The 26,871-nt window shown below is 38.7% G+C and overlaps 1 pseudogene; it reads left to right on the top strand.

Moving 5' to 3' along the window:
* Window positions 1-26,871, top strand: part of LOC114687673 — a 60,224-nt pseudogene that overhangs the window by 5,407 nt on the left and 27,946 nt on the right.

Raw genomic sequence — 26,871 nt, 5'->3', positions numbered from 1 at the left:
ACATCCATGTCCAGACCTTAAATGTGTGGGGTTTTTTTGTATATTGTATCTGAGCCTATTATGTCATCCTGTTTCTACAGACTTAGCAAATCCATCATATGATGTGACTATATTGAAATCATCTTATTGTGGAATTGTCTTCATCGTCTACATCCCTTGTTTCTTCTAGTCTACTTATATCCAAAAAAAACTCTGTCTTGTAGCATGTGGTCTAACAACATTTTTGTTTCAGGATCCAATCACATTCCAGGATGTGACTGTGGACTTCTCCCAAGAGGAGTGGGAATGCCTGGACACTGCTCAGAGGACTTTGTACATTGATGTGATGTTGGAAAACTACAGCAACCTGGTTTCTGTGGGTGAGGACATTTTGCTACTAAATAATCCTTTTTATATACTGGCTTTATAGGTTGGAAACTCTCTCTTAAGCTGTCAGAAACAAGAGAACACTAGGGAAAGTTTTGTAGAACACAACTTTTTCACGGTATTTAATATTTTTTTTCCATTTTGCATGTTAGAAGTGTCATGCACCCCTAATTTGGTTCCATAATGCATTCAAAAATTTAGTATCACATAATATTTATATGCATATTTTAAGCTCCAATTACATCACTGTACCTCATGTAGTTTGAATTGTGGGAAAAGCTCAAGATGTGCAAATTGAGAAGAAATTTAGCATAATTATGTGCTAAAGATTCTGATGGGAAAGAGCCATTGGGAATCTTTCCTGGATTCTTCTAGTTTGTTTTTATTTCATGTATAAAGCACAGTACTATGTTAGACTTCTGTATTCCTTCAAAAAATCTAGCATGGGTCATGGGCTACCTCACAAGACATATGGTTGATGAAAGGTAGACCTGGACACTAGTCCAGAGCAAATGAGATTCCCCAGGAATGTGGAGAATAGAGAATTTTCACAAGTATGTGGGGTTAGAATATTAGCAGGACAACCTTGGAGTCTTCAAGTGAAAGAGAAAGCAAGAGGTGAAAATGATTTTGTGATATTCAATTCCACTTGAAAGTTTAACTGATCATTTACTTACTGTAGTTTTATGGCCCCAGGATGCACCCTGCCTGTTGTAACTATTAGATATAACTGAGCTTTTCCTTGTCCCACAGTCCGACAGTCATAAGCTGCCACAAAGCTAATTACTGATTCCAAGGTTTCCTGATTCATCCTGTGCCATTAGACATTTTTGATAAAGACAACTCATTTATTAGTAATCACAGACCGTTAAAGGCTGTTGTGCTGTTTTAGTGAGAATATATTGAAATACTACAGTAAAATAAAAATGTCTAAGTGGTTGCTCCTTGACTTATCATAAGAGAAAACTGATGTCGACCATCATTTATCAAAAGTTTAATAGCAGCCCTGCTAATCTGAATTGTACTAAATTTCAGGAAACTATTGTCAACATGATCCTGTCCGTCAACATGTGAAGACTGAAAAGGAGTCTTGTCAGTGTAATGAGATTGGTAAAATGGTTCATGACCCCTCCACATGTGCTTGTTATAAAACAAGTGAAACTCCTGAAAACTCTAATAACCACAAGTGCAGTAATCACAGGGATAAATTCATTGACTCTTCAAATCCACATAGACATGAAAGCATGGACACTGGAGAAGAACCTTGCAAATCTAAAGACTGTGAGAAGTTCTTAAATTTGAGTTCCAACCTTACTCAAGATCAGAGACTCTACACTGAAAAGAAAGAGCACTGGCAGAAAGAATATGATGATTATTTCAGCTCTACATACATTCTTTTGCAACAACCAATCTGCATTGGTGAGAAACCACACCAGTGTGGGGTGTGCGGGAAATGCTTGAGTAATGCCTCAAGCCTCACTGTACATCAGAAAGTTCATACCAGAGAGAAATCTTACAAATGTATGGAATGTGACAAATCCTTTACTTGGGCATCACATCTTAGAATACATCAGAGAGTTCATACTGGAGAGAGACCTTACAGATGTAAGGAATGTGACAAATCTTTTTCCTGTTACTCAAATTTTAGAAGACATCAGAGAATTCACACTGGGCAGAAACCTTACAAATGTATGGAATGTGACAAGTCCTTTAACCAAAACTCACAACTTAAAACACATCAAAAGGTCCATACTAGAGAGAAATCTTACAGATGTAAGGAATGTGGCGTATCTTTCTATACATGTTCAACTTTTGTAAGGCATCAGAAACGACATACTGGAGAGAAAACTTACAAATGTAGGGAATGTGACAAATCTTTTGCTAGGTACTCAAATCTTCAACAACATCAAAAAATTCATACTGGAGAGAAACCTTACAAATGTGGAGAATGTGACATGTCCTTTATCCAGATTTCAAATTTTAAAAGACATCAGAGAATACATACAGGAGAGAGACCTTACAGTTGTGAGAATTGTGATAAATGCTTTACAAGTACTGGAGATCTTAGAAGACATCAGAGGGTCCACACTGGGGAGAGACCTTACAAGTGTATGGAATGTGACATGGCTTTTATCCAGTATTCACATCTTAAAAGTCACCAGAGGGTTCATACTGGAGAAAGGCCTTACAGATGTAAGGAATGTGGCAAATGTTTATCTACTGCTTCAAGTCTTAGAAAACATCAGAAACTGCATACTAGAGAGAAACTTTTACAAATGTAGGAAATGTGACAAATCTTTTACAACATGCTAATTTCTTAGAAAATATCAGAAACTTCGTACTGGAGTGAAACCTTAAAAATGCCTTGAATGTGAAAAACTATTTACCTACATGTCAAATCTTAGAACACATCAGAGAGTACACACTGGAGAGAGATTTTACATGTGTAAGTAATGTGACAAGTCTTTCTCTAGCTGCTCATAATTTAGAGCACATGAGGAAATTCATACTGGAGAGAAACTTCACAATCGCAAAGACTATGGAATATCCTTAGAATTCTTAGAATACATCAGACAGTTCATACAGGACTGAAAAATACCATTGTGAACCATGTGACATGTTCTTTATAAGGTGTTTTCTACTTAAAAGGCACAAGTATACATAATAGAAACATAAAGATAAGAAACTTATGATAGGGTTTATTGAAGTTTTAAATGTTATAAAATATCAGAGTTTATATTCAAATAAAATTCTACAACAGTAACTTTGTGAATTGTTCTTTATATATATGGAAACTTTTACCTACAAAATTTTCTGTGCACTCCATGTTTGTCTGATGCTTGTGTAGGCCTGTAGAGGTCATCAGATTCCCTGAAGCTGTAGATAAAAACTGTTGTGAGCTATTGTGTGTGTGTGTGTGTGTGTGTGTGTGTGTGTGTGTGTGTGTGTTGAAAATTGATCCCTGGTCCTCTGGATGAGCAAACAGTGCTCTTACCCACTAAACCATATCTACACTGCCAAGAAACTTCTGTAATAAAAATATTTATCTTGTCCTACATCTAAAACTTGAAAATAATGCCAAGCTTTCAATCCCAGCACTCAGGAAGCAGCAGCAAGAAGATTTCTGTGAGTCTGAGTTCAACATAGTCAGTTCCAGGACTGCCAGGAATACAAGACCCTGTCTCAGTAATAATAATAATAATAGTAATAATAATAGTAATAATAATACTTAGAACATTAGAAATATGACAGTAGCTGTGCACCACAAAAGATATACTTCTGAGAAACAACATAAATGTATCCCATATTATACGATATATAATCCATATTTCTTGTCGTCCATTAAAAATGACAGTCACAAAATGCATTCAATTTGACAAATCCTTTACCTAATGCTCAAATTGATGACATCAAAGCAAACCCAACCCAAAAGAAAACACCCAAATCCTCCAATAAAGTCTTATCATTACCATCAGAAAGGGCTGTGTCAACATTGACAGCTTCTCTCTTTACAGGTTGTCACCTTCTTTCTATGTTAAAGTTTAGCTTTTTTTTTTTTAAATTGTATTTATTTATTTATTTGGTATTTTTGAGATAAATTACTCACTATATAGATCAAGCTGGTCTCAAACTCACAGAGATCCACCTGCCTCTGCTTCTGCCACCCAAGTGCTGGAATTAAAGTCGTGTGTCACCACACCAGGCAACTTTTAAAAAGTTTTTTTTAACCCCAATGTTTCCAGTTCTGGCGCCCTCTTTCTATTTAAACAATGGCCTAGTGGCAGATGCCAGCATGCAGCCCTTCATGAAGACCTGAGGATAAGACCGTCACCCTAGGGGTTGAGCCCGGTGACACCATTCTCAGGACCAAAATCTAAGGTATAAAGAAGGCATCCAGCACAACCGGCAGAGCTGATGTTCACCAGGAAGCAGCTGGAGAATGACCACACCTTGTCAGACTACAATATCCATAAAGAGTCCCCCCTGCACCTGTGTGGTGGCATCACAAAGCTGTCCCTTTGCCAGCTCATCCAGAAGTACATCTGGGACAAGATGATCTGTCAGAAATGCTGCTAACCCCTGAACCCAGGTGCAGTGTAGTCAACTGCCACAAGAAATGCACCCAGAACAACAACCAACTTGTACCTAAGAAGGTCAAATCAAGTTGAGGGCCTGCTTGGCCCATGATCTCATACCCAGGAAAGTGACCCAACATCACCTGGAAGTATATACTTGCCAATACTGATGTGTTCCTATTAACTGAAGCTCAGGTTTTAGTCATATTTTCTTTGTTTTTGTCTAGTGTCATTTTCCTTTTGGGGGAGGAGGTGAGTTTGAGACAGGGTTTCTCTGTGTCGCCCTGGATGTCCTAGGACTTGCTCTATAGACCAGGCTGGCCTTGAATTCAGAGATTAGTGTCATTTTTCTATTTCTACATCCCATCCATTCTTAACTAGTACAGTGTCTTAGACTTTTCTTCCTTTTGATGACTTTGACACTTTTAAAGAATATTGGGGGCCTGGGACTGGAGATATGGCTCAGAGCACTGACTCCTCATCCAGTGGACCTAGGTTCAATTCCCAGCACCCACATGGCAGCTCACAACTCTCTATAACTCCAAACCCTGGCACCCTCATACGTACATACAGGCAAAACCACCAATGCACATAAAATAAATAAATGTTTGAAAATTAAAAAAGAAATATGGGGAGGAGGCTGAAGAGATGGCTCAGAGGTAAAGAGCACTGGTTGCTGTTCCAGAGGACCCTGGTTCAATTCCCAGCACTCACATGGCAGCTCACAACTGTGTGTAACTTCAGTTCCAGGGGATCCAACACCCTCACACAGACACACATGCAGGCAAAACACCAGTGCACATAAAAAATCAAAAAGAATCATCAAAAAAGTTTTTTTTAAGAATATTGGTTTTTGCTTTTTAAATTTTATTTATTTGATGTACATGAGCATGAGCGATTTGTCTGCATGTATGTCTGTGCAACATGTGCATTCCTGGTGCTCTCAGAGGTCATAAGAGGGTCAGCTCTCCTGAGACTGCCCTGTGGAGGACTGAAGTTGTGAGCTGCCATGAGGGTGCAGGCACTTGAACCTAGGTCCTCTCAAAGAGCAATGAGTACTTTTGACGGCTGAGTCATCTCGCCAGCCCTGCTTTTATTTCTTATTTCCTATGGTGGTGCTGATGATCAAAACCAGGGCTTCTGTCCTGGCTAGTTTTATGTCCATTTGACACAAGCTAGAGTTATCTGAAAGGAGGGAACCTCAATTGAGAAAATGCCTTCATAAGATCCAGCTGTAGGGCATTTTCTTAATTTGTGATTCAGGGGGGAGGGCCCAGCCCATGGTGGGTGATGCCATCCCTGGGCTGGTGGTCCTAAGTTCTGTAAGAAAGTAAGCTGAGAAAGCAAGTCAGTAAAGAGCACTCCTCAGTTCCTGCCTCCAGGTTCCTTCCCTGTTTGAGCTCCTACCCTCACTGCTTTTGAGGATGAACTGTGAGTGAAATAAACCCTTTCCTCCCTAAGTTGTTTGTGGTCATGGTGTTTCATCACAGCAATAGTCACCCTAACTAGGACAGCCTCCAATCTAAGGAAGCTTTCTACATCTGAGATATAGCCCTCAGGCATTTGTTTCTTTTCCTTTTTTTAAAGGATTTCCTCTTTATTTATTATTATTTTACAGTGTGTGTGTGGGGGGGTCCTACATGGAGGTAGAGGACAAACTTTGTGGAGTGGATTCTCTCCCTCCACGATGTGAGTCTTGGGGATCAAACACAGTCCTCAGGCTTGGTACCAAGTGCCTTTACCTACTGAGCCATCTCTTGCTGACCTTGTTTTACTTTTGGGAGGACAGGATTTTACTTTGTAAACCAGGCTGAGTTCAACTAGCAGTCTCTGCCTCAGTCTCCAGAATGTTTTTTTTATAGGGGTAGGCCACCACACTTATCTAGATCAAGTATTTAGTAGACAACCCCTCAAAATTGGGATTTGTGATGTTTTTCTAGTAAGTAAGACTGTTGGGTTTACTTTTTTTGTTTTTGTTTTTGTTTTGTTTTGTTTTGTTTTGTTTTGCTGAAGAGAATGATCACAGAGGCAAAATACCATTTGCACCACATCATACCAAGGGCATGTAATAGAACAACATGATTAGCCTTGTTGATGTTGACCTTGGTCACCTGGCTAAGATAGTATGTCAAGTCTCTCCACTGTATAGTTAGTTACTCTGCTTCCCCACCCCTTCTTTACTGCATTGTTTGGAAGGAAGTCACTGTACAAAAATCCACTTAATGAGCCATTCATGTATTTATTTATGGGCAGAGTATGTTATTGCTGCATTGTCAAAGCTGACTTATAACTCAGTATGTAGCCCAAGCTGGCCTAAGACTTGTGAGCCTCCTGTTTCTGCCTGCCTGATTCTGGGGTTACAGGCATGTGCCACCACCAGGCACAACTCTCCCCACCCCCACAGAGCTAAGACATCAGTACTTTAAAGCATCATTCTTTCATCCCAAGGTCATCTTTAGCTATATAGTTAAACCCAGCCACAGTGACCTAAGACCCTGTCTCAAAATATTTTTTTTTCTAAGACTGTTTTTTTTTTCCCTCGATGGAGTCTCTTTTTTTTATTTTTTATTTTTTTTTTTGATATATATTTTTTATTTTACAATATCATTCAGTTCTACATATCAGCCATGGGTTCCCCTATTCTCCCCCCTCCCACGCCCTCCCCTTACCCCCAGCCCACCCTCCATTCCCACCTCCTCCAGGACAAGTCCTCCCCCGAGGACTGTGATCAACTTGGTAGACTCAGTCCAGGGAGGTCCAGTCCCTTCCTCCCAGACTAAGCCAAGTGTCCCTGCATAAGTTCCAGGTTTCAGACAGCCAACTCATGGAATGAGCACAGGACTTGGTCCCACTGCCTAGATGCCTCCAAAACTGATCAAGCCAATCAACTGTCTCACCTATTCAGAGGGCCTGATCCAGCTGGGAGCCTCTCAGCCTTTGGTTCATAGTTCATGTGTTTCCATTCATTTGGCTATTTTTTTTCAATAATTGAGTAAAACTGAAATTTATTATATGCCACAGTCGTCCTAGGGACGTCCATGCTATATATATAGCCTCTATGGTTCTATGGGTTGTGGTCTGATTGTTCATTTTATATCTAGAATCCACCAATGAGTGAGTACATACCATAACTGTCTTTCTGGGTTTGGGTTACCTCACTCAGGATGATTTTTTCTAGTTCCATCCATTTGCCTGCAAATTTCATGCTTTCATTGTTTTTCTCTGCTGAGTAGTACTTCATTGTGTATATGTACCACATTTTTCCATCCATTCTTCCGTTGATGGGCATCTAGGTTGTTTCCAGGTTCTGGCTATTACAAATAGTGCTGCTATGAACATAGCTAAGCATGTATCTTTATGGTATGAAACAGCATTCTTTGGGTATATGCCCAAGAGTGGGATGGTTGGGTCTTGAGGTAGTTTGATTCCTAATTTTCTGAGAAACCGCCATACTGATTTCCACAGTGGTTGTACAAGTTTACATTCCCACCAACAGTGGAGGAGTGTTCCCTTTGCTCCACATCCTCTCCAACATTGGTTGTCATTGGTGTTTTTGATCTTAGCCATTCTAACAGGTGTAAGGTGGTATCTCAGTCGTTTTGATTTGCATTTCTCTGATGATTAAGGATGTTGAGCATTTCTTTAAATGTCTTTCAGCCATTTGTAGTTCTTGTTTTGTGAATTCTCTGTTTAGCTCTTTAGCCCATTTTTTAATTGGACTGTTCAGTGCTTTGATGTCTAGTTTCTTGAGTTCTTTATATATTGTGGAGATCAATCCTCTGTCAGATGTGGGGTTGGTGAAGATCTTTTCCCAATCTGTTGGCTGTCTTTTTGTCTTATTGACTGTGTCTTTTGCCCTGCAAAAGCTTCTCAGTTTTGAGAGGTCCCATTTATTAATGGTTGTGCTCAGGGTCTGTGCTGTCGGTGTTTTATTTAGGAAATGGTCTCCGGTGCCAATGCGTTCAAGAGTGCTTCCTATTTTCTTTTCTATTAAGTTTAGTGTAACTGGATTTACGTTTAGGTCTTTGATCCACTTGGACTTGAGTTTTGTGCATGGTGACAGATATGGATCTATTTGTAATCTTTTACATATTGACATCCAGTTATGCCAGCACCATTTGTTGAAGATACTTTCTTTGTTCCATTGTATAGTTTTGGCTCCTTTGTCAAAAACCAGGTGTTCATATGTGCATGGATTAATGTCAGGGTCTTCAATTTGATTCCATTGGTCCGTATGTCGGTTTTTATACCAGTACCAAGCTGTTTTTATTACTATAGCTCTATAGTAGAGTTTGAGGTCCGGGATGGTGATGCCTCCAAGGGTTGCTTTATCGTATAGGATTCTTTTAGCTATCCTGGGTCTTTTGTTTTTCCATATAAAGTTGAGTATTTTTCTTTCCAAGTCTGTGAAGAATTGTGTTGGGATTTTGATGGGGATTGCATTGAATCTGTAGATTGCTTTTGGTAAGATTGCCATTTTTACTATGTTAATCCTACCTATCCATGAGCATGGGAGATCCTTCCATTTTCTGATATCTTCTTCAATTTCTTTCTTTAGAGATTTAAAGTTCTTATCAAAAAGGTCTTTCACTTGTTTAGTTAGTGTTATCCCAAGGTATTTTATATTATTTGTGGCTATTGTAAAGGGTGATGTTTCTCTGACTTCTTTCTCAGCCCTTTTACCATTTGTGTATAGGAGGGCTACTGATTTTTTTGAGTTGATCTTGTATCCTGCCACTTTACTGAAGGAGTTTATCAGCTGTAGAAGTTCCCTGGTAGAGTTTTTGGGGTCACTTATGCATACTATCATATCATCTGCAAATAGTGAAAGTTTGACTTCTTCCTTGCCAATTTGTATCCCTTTGATCTCCTTTTGTTGTCTTATTGCTCTAGTTAGAACTTCTAGTACTATATTGAATAAATATGGGGAGAGTGGACAGCCTTGTCTTGTTCCTGAATTTAGTGGTATCGCTTTGAGTTTCTCTCCGTTTAATTTGATGTTTGCTGTTGGTTTGCTATAAATTGCTTTTATTAAGTTTAGAAATGTTCCTTGTATTCCTATTCTTTCTAAGACCTTTATCATGAAGGGGTGTTGGATTTTGTCAAAGGCTTTTTCAGCATCTAGGGAGATGATCATGTGGTTTTTTTCTTTCAGTTTGTTTATATGGTGTATTACATTGACTGATTTCCGTATGTTGAACCATCCTTGCATCCCTGGGATGAATCCTACTTGGTCGTGATGGATGATTGTTTTGATGTATTCTTGGATTCAGTTTGCCAATATTTTGTTGAGTATTTTTGCATCAATATTCATGAGGGAGATTGGTCTGTAGTTCTCTTTCTTTGTTGCATCTTTGTGTGGTTTGGGTATCAGGGTAATTGTAGCCTCATAAAAAGAGTTTGGTAGTGTTCCTTCTGTTTCTATTGTGTAGAACACTTTGAAGAGGATTGGTATTAGTTCTTCTTTGAAAGTCTGGTATAATTCTGCACTGAAACCATCTGGTCCTGGGCTTTTTTTAGTTGGGAGACTTTTGATGACTGTTTCTATTTCTTTAGGGGTTATTGGTCTATTTAAATGGTTTATCTGGTCTTGATTTAATTTTGGTATTTGGTATTTATCCAGAAAATTGTCCATTTCTTCCTGGTTTTCCATTTTTGTGGAGTACAGGTTTTTGAAGTATGATCTGATGATTCTCTGGATTTCCTCATTGTCTGTTGTTATGTCTCCCTTTTCATTTCTGATTTTGTGAATTTGGGTGCTCTCTCTTTGCCTTTTGGTTAATTTGGCTAGTGGTTTGTCTATCTTGTTGATTTTTTCAAAGAACCAACTCTTTGTTTCATTGACTTTTTGTATTGTTCTCTTGTTTTCTATTTCGTTGATTTCTGCCCTCAATTTGATTATTTCCTGGCGTCTATTTCTCCTGGGTGAGTTTGTTTCTTTTTGTTCTAGAGCTTTCAGTTGTGCTGTTAATTCATTGGTATGGGATTGCTCCATCTTCTTTATGTGTGCATTTAGAGCTATGAATTTTCCTCTTAGCACTGCTTTCATAGTGTCCCATAAGTTTGGGTATGTTGTACTTTCATTTTCATTGAATTCTAGGAACTCTTTAATTTCCGTCTTTATTTCTTCCTTGACCCATTGATGTTTCAGGTGGGCATTATTCAGTTTCCATGAGTTTGTGGGTTTTCTATAATTTTTGTTGTTATTGAGTTCTAACTTTAAGGCATGGTGGTCTGATAAGATACAGGAGGTTATTCCAATTTTTTTGTATCTGTTGAGATTTGTTTTGTGTCTAAGCATGTGGTCAATTTTTGAGAAGGTTCCATGGGGTGCTGAGAAGAAGGTATATTCTTTTGTGTTAGGGTGGAATATTCTGTAGCTATCTATTAGGTCCATTTGAGTCATAACATCTGTTAGGTCCTTTATTTCTTTGTTAAGTTTCAGTCTGGTAGATCTATCTTTTGGTGAGAGTGGTGTGTTAAAATCTCCCACTATTAATGTGTGGGGTTTGATGTGCGTTTTAAACTTTAATAGTGTTTCTTTTATGAATGTGGGTGCTTTTGTATTTGGAGCATAAATGTTTAGAATCGAGACTTCATCTTGGTGGATTTTTCCCATGATGAATATGTAATGTCCATCCTGGTCTCTTTTGATTGATTTTAGTTTGACGTCTATTTTATTAGATATTAGGATAGCTACACCAGCTTGTTTCTTAGGTCCATTTGCTTGGAAAACCTTTTCCCAGCCCTTTACTCAGAGGTAGTGTCTGTCTTTGGAGTTAAGGTGTGTTTCTTGTATGCAGCATAAGGATGGGTCCTGTTTTCTTATCCATTCTGTTAGCCTGTGTCTTTTTATAGGTGAGTTGAGACCATTGATATTGATGGATATTAATGACCAGTGATTGTTAATTCCTGTTATTTTTTTGGTTGTGTTGTGTTGTCCTTCTGTGGTGTATGTTGGTGTAGGATTATCTATTGCTTGATTTTTCATGGATGTGTTTAGCTTCTTTGGGTTGAATTTTCCCTTCTAGTGCTTTCTGTAGGGCTGGGTTTGTGGACAGGTATTGATTAAATCTGGTTTTATCCTGGAATATTTTGTTTACTCCGCCTATGGTGATTGAGAGTTTTGCTGGGTATAATAGTCTGGGTTGGCATCCGTGGTCTCTTAGTGTCTGCGTGAGGTTTGTCCATGATCTTCTAGCTTTCATAGTCTCTATTGAGTAGTCTGGTGTTATTCTGATGGGTTTGCCTTTATATGTTACTTGGTTTTTTCCTTTGCAGCTCTTAATATTTTTTCTTTATTCTGTGTGTTTAGTGTTTTGATTATTATGTGGCGAGGGGACTTTTTTTTTGTCTCCAACCTATTCGGTATTCTGTAAGCTTCTTGTATCTTCATAGGTATTTCTTTCTTTAGGTTGGGAAAGTTTTCTTCTATGATTTTGTTGAATATATTTTCTGTGCCTTTGAGTTGGTATTCTTCTCCTTCTTCTATCCCTATTATTCTTAGGTTTGGTCTTTTCATGGTGTCCCAAATTTCCTGGACGTTTTGTGTTAGGACTTTTTTGTCTTTATTGTTTTCTTTGACTGACGAATCTATTTTCTCTATCGTGTCTTCAGTGTCAGAGATTCTCTGTTCCATCTCTTGCAATCGGTTGGTTATGCTTGTTTCTGTAGTTCCTGTTCGTTTTGTCAGGATTTCTATTTCCAGCATTCCCTCAGCATGTGTTTTCTTTATTGTCTCAAATTCATTTTTCAGATCTTGGAATGTTTCTTTCATCTGTTTAATTGCTTTTTCTTGGCTTGATTTGATTTCTTCCCATTTTTTGTTCGTTTTTTCTTCCATTTCTTTAAGGGAGTTTTTTATTTCCTCTTTAATGGAGTTTTTCCTTTCCTCTTTAAGGGAAGATTTTATTTCCTCTTTAAGGGAGTTTTTTATTTCCTCTTTAAGGAAAGTTTTTATTTCCTCTTTAAGGTAGTTTTTCAATTCCTCTTTAAGGAAAGTTTTTATTTCCTCATTGAGGGAATGTTTTATTTCTTCTTTAAGGGCCTTTATCATCTTCTTAATGTCATTTTTAGTGTTGATTTCTTCTGTTTCTTCTGTCATGGTATGTTTAGGTCTTGCAGGTGTAGAATCACTAGGTTCTGATGTTGCCATATAGGTCTTTATGTTGTTGCCTGTATTTTTGCACTGGCGTCTACTCATCTCTTCCTCTGTGCGGTGCAGGTGGTGTCTGTGTCTGAGAGTGCCTCTCTTGTTCTAATTTTTAGTCTTGGTTTAGTCACAAAATGCATTCAATTTGACAAATCCTTTACCTAATGCTCAAATTGATGACATCAAAGCAAACCCAACCCAAAAGAAAACACCCAAATCCTCCAATAAAGTCTTATCATTACCATCAGAAAGGGCTGTGCCAACATTGACAGCTTCTCTCTTTACAGGTTATCACCTTCTTTCTATGTTAAAGTTTAGCTCTAATATGAAGATTTGAAAGTGAACAAACAATAAGACTTTATTGGAGCATTTTTGTGTTTCCTTTCGGGTTTATATAAGTATCTTAAGGTACACAATATTTTGCGGAACACAATACCACCACATTTCCTCTCTTTTTGTCTAAAATTAAAGAAAGCTTATAACTAATACAAAAAAAGTATTCAATAAGTATATACAATATATACAGCCAAAAATTACATTAATGATGTCTAGTCCATTGACATTTGTCAGAATCAGATAAAAACTCCATTATATATATATTAACAATGTCCAGTCCAGTAGCATCTGATAAACTCTTGCCTCTGCCTCCCGAGTGCTGGGCTTAAAGGTGTGCACCACTACACCACACTACACCTGGCTCAGAGCTTACATCTTGAACTGCAAACAGGAAACAGAGAGAGCAAACTGAGACTTGCATTTAGCTTTGAAATCTGAAAGTGATATACTTCCCCTAGTAAGGCCATCCCTTCTAAACCTCCCTTATTTATCTTATTTAAAACAAGTAGTTCCTTTTTAAAAGTAGATTCCATAATGTCCTTTTTTATCTTATCATATCATCATTTGTTCACTTTCAAATCTTCATATTAGAAAAACATATTAGAACTAAACCTTAACATAAAAAGAAGGTGATAACCTGTAAAGAGAGGAGCTGTCAATGTTGGCTCAGCCCTTTCTGATGGAAATGTTGAAAGTCATAAAGTCTTTTTTTTTATTTTACAATACTATTCAGTTCTACATAACAGCCACAGATTCCCTTGTTCTCCCCCATCCTGCCCCCCCCCCCGCCCCTTCCCCCCAGCCCAATCCCCATTTCCACCACCTCCAGATCAAGGCCACCCTCGAGGACTGAGATCGACCTGGTAGACTCAGTCCAGGCAGGTCCAGGCCCCTCCTCCCAGACTGAGCCAAGCGTCCCTGTACAAGTCCTGGGTTTCAAACAGCTATCTCATGCAGCGAGCCCAGGACCTGGTACCACTGCCTAGATGCCTCCCAAACAGATCAAGCCAATCAACTGTCTCACCTATTCAGAGGGCCTGATCCAGCTGGGGGCCCCTCAGCCTTTGGTTCATAGTTCATGTGTTTCCATTTGTTTGGCTATTTGTCCCTGTGCTTTATCCAACCGTGGTTTCAACAATTCTTGCTCATATAAATCCTCCTCTTTCTCGCTAATTAGACTCCTGGAGCTCCACCCAGGGCCTAGCTGTGGATGTCTGCATCCAGATTCCTCAGTCCTTGAATGGGGTTTCTGGCACAACTATTAGGGTGTTTGGCCATCCCATCACCAGAGTAGGTCAGTCCTGGCTGTCTCTCGGCCATTGCCAGCAGTCTTTTGTGGGGGTATCTTTGTGGATTTCTGTGGGCCTCTTTAGCACTTTGTTTCTTCCTTTTCTCATGTGGTCTTCATTTACCATGGTCTCCTTTTCCTTGTTCTCCCTCTCTGTTCTTGATCTAGGTGGGATCTCCCACTCTCTTTCCCTCTATCCTCACCGTTCAATGCTCCCACTCATGTCCAGGCTGTTCAGGTAGATCTCATCCATTTCTCCGTCATTGGGTGATCCACGTGTCTTTCTTGGGGTCCTGTTTTCCATGTAGCCTCACTTGTGATGTGAGTAGCAGTCCAGTCATCCTTGTTTCACATCTACTATCCTCCTATGAGTGAGTACATACCATGCTTGTCTTTCTGTTCAGATATTGCAAACCTTTAATTTTCTGCTAATGACAATATTTTAAATTTTATTATGACAATTGTTCTAAATGAACAACACACACACTGATATTAACAGGACTTAATTACTGTACAAGTACTGTACAAATATTGCAATTTTATTTAGTTAGAGTTCATTGGGAACTTAAGCTCTGGAGTCTATCAAATGGGGCTTTATATTTTTGTTATTGAATATATTTTTATCAACTTATCCATCAGAGAAAAAGAAAAATTACTTTGGAAAAATCACAGCTAGAAAATTACTTAGTTTATATCCTTTTTCATAACCATTGTTCATTATCTGCATTCAGTCCTACCTCAACCTTGTCATTTAACCTTTCTTGATCTCTTTTCTCCATGTTCTGCTGAGCCCCCATGTATTTTGTTTCTCATAGACACACATTATTGGCCAGTTTCTACATATAAGGTAAAATGTGATTTCCTCTTTCTGACACTGTGTGACCAACTTAATATTACACATTCTATGTCTAATCATTTTCCTGCAATTTTCTCCTTAGCTGAATGGTATTCCATTATGTATGTGTACAGTTTTCATATAATTAGCTTAATTCTAATACTTTGCCATGTTGAAGGCAGTAACAGTGAATGTGGAGTGTGAATATATCTGTAATGGGGTGTGGAGTTTTCAAATTATGTTTCAAGGAGTGACATTGCTGGGTCATACATTAGTTCTATCTTCAATTTTTTTTAATAATCTTGAAACTCATTACCACACTGAGTGTATAATTTTCACACACCCACATCAACAGTGAATAAGAGTTCCTTTCTCTTCTCACCTTGCCTAACACTTGTTTTCTGGTTAGTTGATGACAGCCATTCTCAACCTGGGCTGAGGTGATATTTTAAAGCAGTTTTAATTTGGGATTCCATGATGGCATGTTTTAGGGATCCTGAACTCTTTTGCAATATTTATTGGCCATTTGTGTATTTGTCTTTAAAAATGTCTGTTCAGGTCCTTTGAGCATCTATAAATGGCAGTATAATTTCCTTGGTATTTAATTTCTGTAATTCCTGGTAAATTCTAGGTATGAGCCACTATCAACAATGTCACTGGTACAGATTCTCTTCCATCACTTGGGTGTCTGTGTGCTGTGCTGATGGTTTCCAAAGAGAAACTTTTTCTGTTCATGTAGTCCCATTGTTTCACTTCCTCTGTTGTTGGTTTTCTTTCTAATCAATAAGACCTTGCCTATCCCAAAATCCGGAAGGATCCTCTCTACGTTTTCTAGTTGTCTATGTGTTTCTGATTTGAAATAAGATTTTTTGATCCACTTTAAATGGTCTTTATACAAATGAAAGATAAGTATCTAATTCCATTCTTCTGCTGCATTCAGTTTTACCAACACCATTTGTAAAAAGGCTACATTTTTATGCTGCATCTTTTTGCCTCCTTTGTCAAATAAGTACATTAGCTTTTTTATTTTTCTTTCTTTCTGGGTCCTCTATCACAATCTATTATCATCCACTTCTTTTAAATGACTGTACCATGCTGTATTTATGAGTACAGGTATATACTGTAATTTCATAAATCCACACTTACAGCATTTTTATTCATTCTGATCTTCCCAGATTATTTTTCCCGAAGAATAAGTATCTCACATGAAATTATGACTAGTAATTTTGAAAAAAATTCCATTTTAGCACATGAACAAAAAATTCATTGCTGTGATGCTTAATTGTTTTAGAATAAGGGCTATATCTGTATATATTAGTGAGTGAGGAATTCTGTGTTATGAAGGCTTTATTTGTGGTAACTGTCCCACTCTTTTGAATCATAGATTTTTTATTTATTTTTTTAAATTACACTCATGATATTCATTACTTACAATCATGATATTAATCACATTTTTTGTATTCATAGATTACAGATTACATTCGCTGTATTCATTTATATATATATTTTAAATGTGGAATGTCATTTTTTGAAGGGGGTAGGAGGTCTTAAATACAGGCTTACAGTACAGTGGAAAGACCCTGGAGGGCAGAAATTTGCTACTGATGTTTTACAATCTTGCATCTAAGCTGTTAACGCCCATTATTCAGGATACACAGACAAGGAACTTCCCTTAAGCATTCAGGAGGGTGGAACCTGGCGGGGAATTAGGATTGGGAGGATATCAAGGTCAATGTCTGCAAGCAAGGCCACAGTTACCCTAAACAGGGGCCAGGGCCCTGCAGGTCCCCCTTTTGTTAAAAAATGAGTTTCTTTCCTGGGTTGTGTGGGACATCAGCAGGTCACCTTACCCGTCATGGAGACACCTGCCCAGGCCACACAGGTGGTCTGTCTTAGGTTGGTGAGTGCCCCCCAGGCATTACCCATCTCTTAATACTCATTTTCATACTGGCTCAATTGTGTGTGAGCTGCATGGTTAATTGCTGCCAAAGATCTCAAAGTGGAACTGGGCTTGCAATCTGTGTGTTCAGTACAGAAAAGACCAACAGAGGTCCTATCTCACCCATGGGCAGTAGGCTAAAGGCAACTGAGCCATTTCCTTCCTTAACGAGCCATAATGTACAGTGGAGTCCTTGTAAGATAGTATCCCAAAAGCAACTAGAACTTGAGTTTATAAATTTATAATTTTCAAAGCCAATTGAGATATATATAACTACTGAATGAAGTTTATCATGCCCAATAGAATGAAAGATTGACTAACTGTGGTAGCTACTTTTGTTGCCAGGGTCTCCACTGTGCTAGCTGTAGTAAGCAATTATGAAATGGTAATCCCAGAAACAGTGGCAGCGGTGTGCGCCATTGTTACAACAGCAACAGCAGCAACAGCAGCAGTGTCAGAGACTCTTCTGGGTTGTGTGGACATCCACTGACATGGATACAACTCCAGGAACATAACCGTGAGACCCGTTTTTCTTGATCCCTGTTTGTCTTTAGCTGGCAGCTCTTCTGGTGAATCCAATCTCATGGCTATAGTTCCTAGGTATACATAAATACTTGCCAAAGCTGGCCATATTGGGCTCTCAATCTCCATTGGCATAAGAAGGGTACATTTTTTTTCATGAATACCCATTTTGTCTCTGTCATGTTGGGCTTCAGCAGCAGCCACAGGGCACGTTCAGTGCTCAGGAATGCAGAGAGGAACCTCATTGTTTTGAGGGAATCATGGTTTTAAAGAGCTCATATTGAAGCACATGAGAGATTTCATATCTTAGCACTAAATGCACTTAAGAGACAAAGCTTGTTTTTTAATGCTAAGTAATACTCGGTTCCTAATAGTAAATATTTAAGGACACTAGACAGTGCAGAACAGGCTTGAACAAGTGGCTTGATCCTACCATGAAAATCATGTTCTTGAGTGTAGATTCAGAATGTAGTTGACTTGTTAAGAATGAAATTGCTGTGAAGACACACTGAGACCATGGCACCTCTTATAAAGGAAAGCATTTAATTGAGGTGCCTGCCAGCTTACAGTTTCAGAGCTTCAGTCTATTATCATCATGGCAGCATATAGGCAGACAAGATGGAGTAGTAGCTGAGAGTCCTACATCTCCAGACAACAGGAGGTCAACTGAGTGTCACATTGAGTGAAGCTTAAACAAAGAGATCTCCAATCTCACCCCCACAGTGACACACTCCCTCCAACAAGACCATACCTACTTCAACAAAGCCACACCTCCTAATAGTGCCACTCCCAATGGTGGCTAATTACATTCAAAGTACCACAGTGGTCTACTTCTTTCTCTTTGGTGTTTAATATCATGGTAATTATGATGTCTCCACATGTTTTTGACAACTGCTATCTGTTTGTCTCAGGAGAATTGCTATTCACATCACACACTTGGTTAGAGTGCTAAGTTGTAACATGCTAAACTGGAGAGATTAGTGTTTTGGTTTTTTGTTATGTTTTGTATTTTGAGACAAGTTGTATATGTATAGCCCTGTCTCTTCTAGAAGTGGCACTGTAATACTTACTGGCCTCAAACTCACAGAGGTCTATATATCTCCTTTTGTAAGTGCTGGGATTAAAGGCATTCACCAACACACCTGGCTTGAGATCAGCATTTTTATTCCTTTTTTATTGCCTAAACAGGATCCCACTGTGTAGCCATTACTGCCTGGGACTCATTAGGTAGCATTACATGGAATGCATCAGAAATAATGTCTTGAGGACACTGACTGATGGATGTGCACAATCCATCACATTTAAAGCAGAAAGAACATTCCTCATGATTGCTTTCTTCTAGTCATTTCCTGTGAGAGTCATGACTCTACTCTTCAACCCTGAACCTGCAAAGTTTTAAAGCAGAGATTTGGGGAATGAGCTCTAACTGCCAGGTTTGCATTTATTCTTGATTCATGACTCAGAGAGAATATATCACCAATGTGCAGTTTGACAGAAATAAAGGAAGAATCATAAACTCCACTAACCTAAAATTGTTAGACAGTACAGAATAACTACTAAAAAAGGAACACATTAAAAACTACAAATTTCAGGCACAAAAAATTCTCACATTTTCTCCTGAACTCGTTTTCTGTACACTATTACCTTTGAAAAGTGATGGTATTTCGCACTCAGTGTAATCGACAATCCTGTAACAAGACTTTCCCCAATTTTTGTAGCTATTCATGAATGAAATGTTCTTCAAAACTTCTGACATTTTTTATTTGCCTATGTTAGAATATTCATAATTTATTAGGGAAAATTTAGATTATATAAAATGTGGTTGATGCAGATTTTTCTACCTGCTTGGTATTGGATCAAAATGCTTATAAAATAATGCCATATATTACCTGTTTTTGCATGTTAATGTTAAAATTGACAGTATGCTTTGTTATTACACACATTGTTACTGTGGAAAAAAGGAAAATTCTTTGCTTATCTAATCAACCATGAATTCTACCTTTCATATGTACCACTTTGCTTATTAATGGAATGGTATTGGACATAGAATTTAAACATACAAACTGAGCAAGTTAGAATATAACCATGAAACGCCAAGGAATGCATAGAATTGATTGAGTGGCAGATTCTTTTTCTCTTTTTTTATTTCCTAAAATTTATTTTATTTTACTTTTTATTAGGAGATTTTCTATTCAACTTACATATCAACCCCAGATTCCCCTGTCCTCCCTCCTTTCACCCCACAGCCTTCCCTCTCCAACCCACCCCCATTCCCACTTCCTCCAAGGCAAGGTCCTCCCTGGGCAGTCAGCAGAGCCTGATACTTTCAGTTGAGGTAGATCTAACAACCTCCTTCTGCACCAAGGCTGAGCAAAGTGTCTCAGCATAGGCTTTGCATTCCAAAAAGCCAGCTCATGCACTAAAGACAGGTTCCAGGGCAGCTGCCTGGGGGCCCCCTAAACAGTTTAAGGTAAACAACTGTCTCACTTATCCAGAATACCTAGTCCAGTTCCATGGGGGTTCCTCAGCTATTGGATCACAGTTCATATGTTTCCACTAGTTTGATAGGTTGTCTCTTTAATTTTTCTAGTCATGGTCTCAATGTTTCTTACTATTATGATCCCTCCTCTCTCTCATTGATTAGGCTCCTGGATCTCTGCCTGTGGCTTGGCCATGAATTTCTACATCTACTTCCATCAGTCACTGGATGAGGGTTCTATCATGACAGTTAGGATGTTCAGCCATCCCATCACAAGAGTAGGTCAGCTAAGGCACCCTCTCGTCCACTGCCAGTAGACTATAGAGAAGTCATCTTTGTGGATTCCTGGGGAACTGTCTAGCACTCTGATTCTTTCTGTTCCCATGGTGTCTTCCTTCAGTGTGGTGTCTTTCCTTGTTCTCCCATTCTGTTCCTGATCAAGCTAGGACCTCCTGCTCCCCTATGCTCTCTTTCCCCCAACACTTGCCCTCCATTACCTTCCCTCACCCTCAGTTTGCTCATGTAGATATCATCCATTTCTCTAGAGCTGGGCAATCCCTGTGTATTTCCGAGGGTCTTCTTTACTAGTTAGCCTCCCTGGAGCTATGAGATGAAGTCTGGTTATCTTTTGCTTTACATCTAGTATCTACTTATGAGTGAGTACATACCATGTTTGTCTTTGTGAGGCTGGGTTACCTCACTGAGGATGATTTTATTCTAGTTCCATTCATTTGCCTGCAAACCTCATGATGTTATTGTTTTTATTTGCTGAGTTGTACTTGTTTATTATAGCATATTTGCTGTATCCATTCTTCAGTGGAAGGGCATGTAGGTTGTTTCCAGGGTTATGGATATTACAAAAAAATGCTGCTATGAATATAGTTCAGCATGTGTACTAGTGGTATGATTGAGCATTCTTTGAGTATATGCCCAAGAATGGTATAGCTGTGTCTTGAGGAAGAATGATTTCCAATTTTCTGAGGAACCACCATACTGATTTCCAAAGTGGCTGTACAAGTTTGCATTCCCAACAACAGTGTGGGAGTGTTCCCCTTGCTCTACATCCTCTCCAACATAAGCTGCTTTCAGTGTTTTTGATCTTATCCATTCTGACAGGTATAAGATGGTATCTCAAGTCATTTTGATTTGCATTTCCCTGATGAGTAAGGATGTTGAGCAATTCCTTAAATGTCTTTGAGCCATTTGAGCTTCTTCTGTTGAGAGTTCTCTGTTTATCTCTATAGCCCATTTTTTAATTGGATTTTAGGTATTTTGATGTGTAGTTTCTTGTGTTCTTTATATATTCTGGATATCAGCCCTCTGTCAGATGTGGGGTTTGTCAAGACGTTTTCCCATTCTGTATGCTCTTCTTTTGTCTTATGGACTGTGTACCTCACCCTGAAAAACCTCCTCAGTTTCAGGAGGTCCCATTTACTAATTGTTGCTCTCAGTGTCTGTGGTACTGGTGTTACACTTAGGAAGTGATCTCCAGTGCCAATGCGTTCAAGAGTACTACCTACTTTCTCTTCTATCAGGGTAAGAGTAACTGGATTTATGTTGAGGTCTTTGATCCACTTGGACTTAAGCTTGGTGCACAGTGACAGATATGGATTCATTTGCAGCCTTTTACATATTGACATCCAGTCATGCCAGCACCATTTGTTGAAGATGATTTCTTTTTTCCATTGTACAGTTTTGGCCTCTTTGTCAAAAATTAGATGTTCAAACATATGTGGTTTAATGTTGAGTGGCAGGTTCTTACTATGATCTACAGGTACAGCAATTAAAGCACATTTCCTCATCATGAATTTTCATTCTGTGACATGTACACTGTTATCCTATGGGACATAAACACAGCATCCATAATAGATAGACATCATGTCCATACCTTAAATGTGTGTTGTTTTGTGTATATTGTATGTAAGCCTATTGTGTTATCCTCTTTCCACAGAGTTAGAAAATCCATCATATGATGCGAATATAGTGAAATCATCTTATTATGGCATTGTCTTCATCCTCTACATCCCTCATTTTCTCAAGTCTACTTATATCCAGGGAAACACTCTGTCTGGTAGCATGTGGTCTAAGAACTTTTTTGTTTCAGGGTCCACTGACATTTCAGGATGTGACTGTGGACTTCTCCCAAGAGGAGTGGGAATGCCTGCACAATGCTCAGAGGGCTTTGTACATTGATATGATGTAGGAGAATTACAGCAACCTGGTCAATGTTGGTAAGGACATTTGCTTCTAAGTAATCCTTTTACACACTGGCTTTATAGATTGTAAACTCTCTCTTAAGCTTTCTTAGAAAGAACAGAAGACTATGGAAAGTTTGGTAGTAGAACACAAACTTTCATGGTATTTAATATTTTTCTTTCCATTTTGAATGTTAGAAGTGTCAGAGACCCCTAATTTGGTTCCACAATGCATTCAGAAATTTAGTATCATATAATATTTATACCCATATTTTTAAGCTTCAGATACATCACTCTACCTCATGCCATTTCAATTGTGGGAAAAGCTCAAATGTGCAAATTGAGAAGTACTTTATGCTAAAGATTCTGATGGGAAAGAGCCATTGAACATCATTTTGATTCCTCTACTTTGTGTTTTCTTCATGTAATAATCACAGTATTATGTTAGACTTCTGTATTCCTTCTAAAAAATCTATCATGATTCATGGGCTACCTCACAGAACATGTGGTTGATGAAAGGCAGACCTGGACACCTGACCAGAGCAAATGAGATTCCCCAGGAATGTGGAGAACAGAGAGTATCCACAAGTATGGTGGGTTAGTGTATTAGCGGGACAACCTTGAAGGCTTCAAGTGAAAGAGAAAGCAAGAGGAAAAAATGTTTTTGTGATATTCAATTCCACTTTAAAGGATTCCTGATCATTATTTTACTATAGTTTTTATGGCCCCATGATGCAACCTGCATGTTGTAACTATAAGATGTAACTGAGGTTTTTCTTGTCCCATAGTCCTACAGCCATGAGCTGTCACAAAGCTAATTACTGATTCCAAGTTTTCCTGATCCATCCTGTGCCATTAGACAATTTTGATAAAAACAAATCATTTTAATAATCAAAGACCTTTGAAGGCTGTTTTGCTGTTTTTGTGAGAATATATTGAAATATTACAGTGAAATAAAAATGTTGAAGTGGTTGCTGGTTGACTTATAATTAGAGAAAACTGAGGTTGACCATCATTTATCAAAAGTTTAATAGCAGCCCTGCTAATCTGAATTGTACTAATTTTCAGGGAACTATTGCAAATATGATCCTGTCCATCAACATGTGGAGAGAAACTTTACAAATGTAAGGAATGTGACAAATCTTTTACTAGGTGACCAAATCTTAAAAACTACCAGAAAATTCATACTGGAGAGAAACCTTACAAATGTGGAGAATGTGACATGTCCTTTACTCAGGTTTCACATTTGAAAAGACATCAGAGAATTCATACTGGAGAGAAACCTTACAGTTGTGAGGAATGTGATAAATACTTTAGAAGTTCTGAAAATCTTAGAAGACATCAGAGGATCCACACTGGGGAGAGACCTTACAAATGTATGGAATGTGACATGTCCTTTATCCAACACTCACATCTTAAAAAACATCAGAATGTTCATACTGGAGAGAGACCCTACAGATGTAAGGAATGTGAGAAATCCTTTTCCCATTGCTCAAATCTTACAAGACATCAGAGAATTCACATTGGGGAGAAATCTTACAAATGTATGGAATGCGACAAGTCCTTTACCCAGAACTCAAAACTTAAAACACATCAAAGGATTCATACTAGCGAGAGATCGTACAGATGTAAGGAATATGGCTTATCTTTCTCTACTTGTTCAACCCTTCAAAGGCATCAAAAACTACATACTGGAGAGAAACTTTACAAATGTAGGGAATGTGACAAATATTTTACTAGGTGCTCAAACCTTAAACAGCATCAGATAATTCATACTGGAGAGAAACCTTACAAATGTGTAGAATGTGCCATGTCCTTCACTCAGGTTTCACATTTGAAAAGATGTCAGAGAATCCATACAGACGAGAGACCTTACAGTTGTGAGAAATGTAATAAATACTTTATAAGTTCTGAAAATCTTAGAAGACATCAGAGGTTTCACACTGGAGAGAGACATGTAATATGATATGTCCTTTATCCATTAGTAACATCTTAAAAGAAACCAGAGGGTTCATACCGGAGAGAAGCCTTACAGATGTAAGGAATGTGGCAAATGTTTATCTACTGGTTTAACTCTTAGACAACATCAGAAACTACACACTAGAGAGAAATTTTTACTAATGTAGCAAATGTGACAAATATATTACTACATACTCATTTATTAGACAACATCGGAAATTTCATACTGAAGTGAAACCTTAAAAATGCCTTGAATGTGAAAAACTCTTTAACTTTATGTCAAGTCTTAGAACACATCAGAATGTACACACTGGAGAGAGATTTTACAGGTGTAAGGAATGTGACAAGTCTTTCACCAGCTGCTAATATCTTAGAGAACATCAGGAAATTCATAATGGAAAGAAACTTCACAAATGCAAAGACTATGACATATCCTTAGAATTCTTAGAAGATATCAGACTGTTCATACAGGACTGAAAAATACCATTGTGAACCATGTGACATGTTCTTTATATGGTGTTCTCTACTTAAAAGGCACAAGTAAACATAATAGAAAAATAAAGATAAGAAACTTATGAAAGGGTTTATTGAAATTTTATGTGTTATAAAATATCAGAGTTTATATTCAATTAAAATTCTACAACAGTAACTGTGTGGTTTGTTCTTTATGTGTATGGGTACTTTTGCCTACAAAATTTTCTGTGCACTACATGTTTCTCTGATGCCTGTGTTGTCCTGTAGAGGGCATCAGATTCCCAGATGCTGTAGATAAAAACAGTTGTGAGTTATTGTGTGTGTTGAAAATTGAATCCTGGTCCTCTGGAAGAACAGTGCTCTTACCCACTAAACCCTATCTCCACCACCAAGGCATTCCTGTAATAAAAACATTTATCTTGCCGTACATCTAAAATTGAAAATAATCCAAGCTTTCAATCTCAGCACTTAGGAAGCAGTAGCAAGAATATTTCTGTGAGTCTGAGGCCATCCTGGTCAACATAGTCAGTTCCAGGACTGCCAGGAATACAAAGACCCTGTCTCAGTAATAATAATAATAATAATAATAATAATAATAATAATAATGATGATGATGATTGTGATAATAATACAAATATAGAACAAAAGAAATATGACAATGGCTGTATATCACAAAACTCATACTTCTGAGAAACAACATAATTGTATCCCATATTATACCATATATAATTCCTGTTTCTTGTTGACCTTAAAAAATGACAGTCACCAAGTGCATTCAATTTGACAAATCCTTCACCTAGTGCTCAAATTGTTGACATCAAAGCAAACCCAACCCCCCCAAAAAAACACAAAAATGCTCAAAAAAAATCTCATCATTTGTTCTCTTTCAAAATCTTCATACTAGAGCTAAACCTTAGCATAGAAAGAAGGTGATAACCTCTAAAGAGAGAAGATGTCAATGTTGGTGGAGCCCTTTCTGATGGAAATGGTAAAAGCCATAAAGTCTGCAAAGCTGATACACACAGATCCAGCAAAGCTGAGCCACAAGATGTCCACCATGCCATATTAGGCTTTGATCTTCATGTGTGGCATGCTTGGGGTGTCATTCATATTTGAACATCTTTTGGGTATTAGGCTGATGGGAATTTTTTTAGGAAACATTTATGACTTCCTCTAGAAATACTGCTTCTAAGATTCCCCAGGAATGCCCTGAGCTTAATACCCCTCCTTCTTTTAGGGAGATATCATCATCTACTTGAAGGTCTTCCTTATGTCTTAGGGATTTTATTCACATAAATAAGGCAGAGATCTCATGTTGAGCCTCTGAGTTATTCTTGAATCATCAGCCCCTGTAATTACTCAGGAATATGAAAATCAGAGAAAAATACAAGCCTCCTCCTACTATACACTTAGTGATGATGTGGCATATCCAGAAACAAAATTAGATTGGGTGGAATACATCTGCCCTACTCAGGGATTTATGTTGATGGGCAAAGACTGTTGGAATAAATTGATTTTAAAAATGAGGTGGCCCCCGACTTCCCTTCTGGACCAGAGGTGAGTATCCGGGCCCAACCTGGAACCCATCCCTGGGAACCAGCCACACTGGGAAGACCTGCCCAACTTGGACCCAGGTTCTGGCCACCGGGCAGCAGCCCCTACAATCCCTACAATCTCTGTGCCCTGCCCCCAAACCCATCTGCCCGAGACCCTAGCCACTTCCTGAGACTTAGAGACCGGCCCCCAGCTCCCATCCTGCCCCCAACTTCCCTCCTGGACAAGAGGTGAGTATCCGGGCCCAACCCGGACCCCACCCCTAGGCACCAGACACTCTGGAAAGACCTGCCCAACTTGGCCCCAGGTTCTGGCCACCCGGCAGGTCCTCTTCTAGCCCCACCAGGAGGGATCCCCTTTCCCAAGCCCCCTGGCAGCCCCTGCAATCTCTGCGCCCTGCCCCCACCCCCATCGACCCAAGACCCCAGTCGCCTCCTGAGACTTAGAGACCGGCCCCCAGCTCCCATCCTGCTCCCAACTTCCCTTCTGGACCAGAGACTTCCAGTCCAGATAAGAGCTTCCATCCTGCCCAGGAGTTCTCATTTGGACAAGAGAACTCCCATCTGGACAAGAGAGAGAGACTTCCTGCATCTGTCAGCTCTTTCTGAACCAAGTACACAGATAAGACCAAGAAGGAACCACAAGGAGATGGGCAGACGTCAAGGCACAAGTACATACAACAAAATGAAGAGCAAT

Source organism: Peromyscus leucopus, unplaced genomic scaffold (genome assembly GCF_004664715.2).
Source record: "Peromyscus leucopus breed LL Stock unplaced genomic scaffold, UCI_PerLeu_2.1 scaffold_1270, whole genome shotgun sequence".
Taxonomy (NCBI): Eukaryota; Metazoa; Chordata; class Mammalia; order Rodentia; family Cricetidae; genus Peromyscus; species Peromyscus leucopus.
The sequence above is the reverse complement of the archived record's forward strand: the minus strand, read 5'-3'. Positions and strand labels throughout refer to the sequence as shown.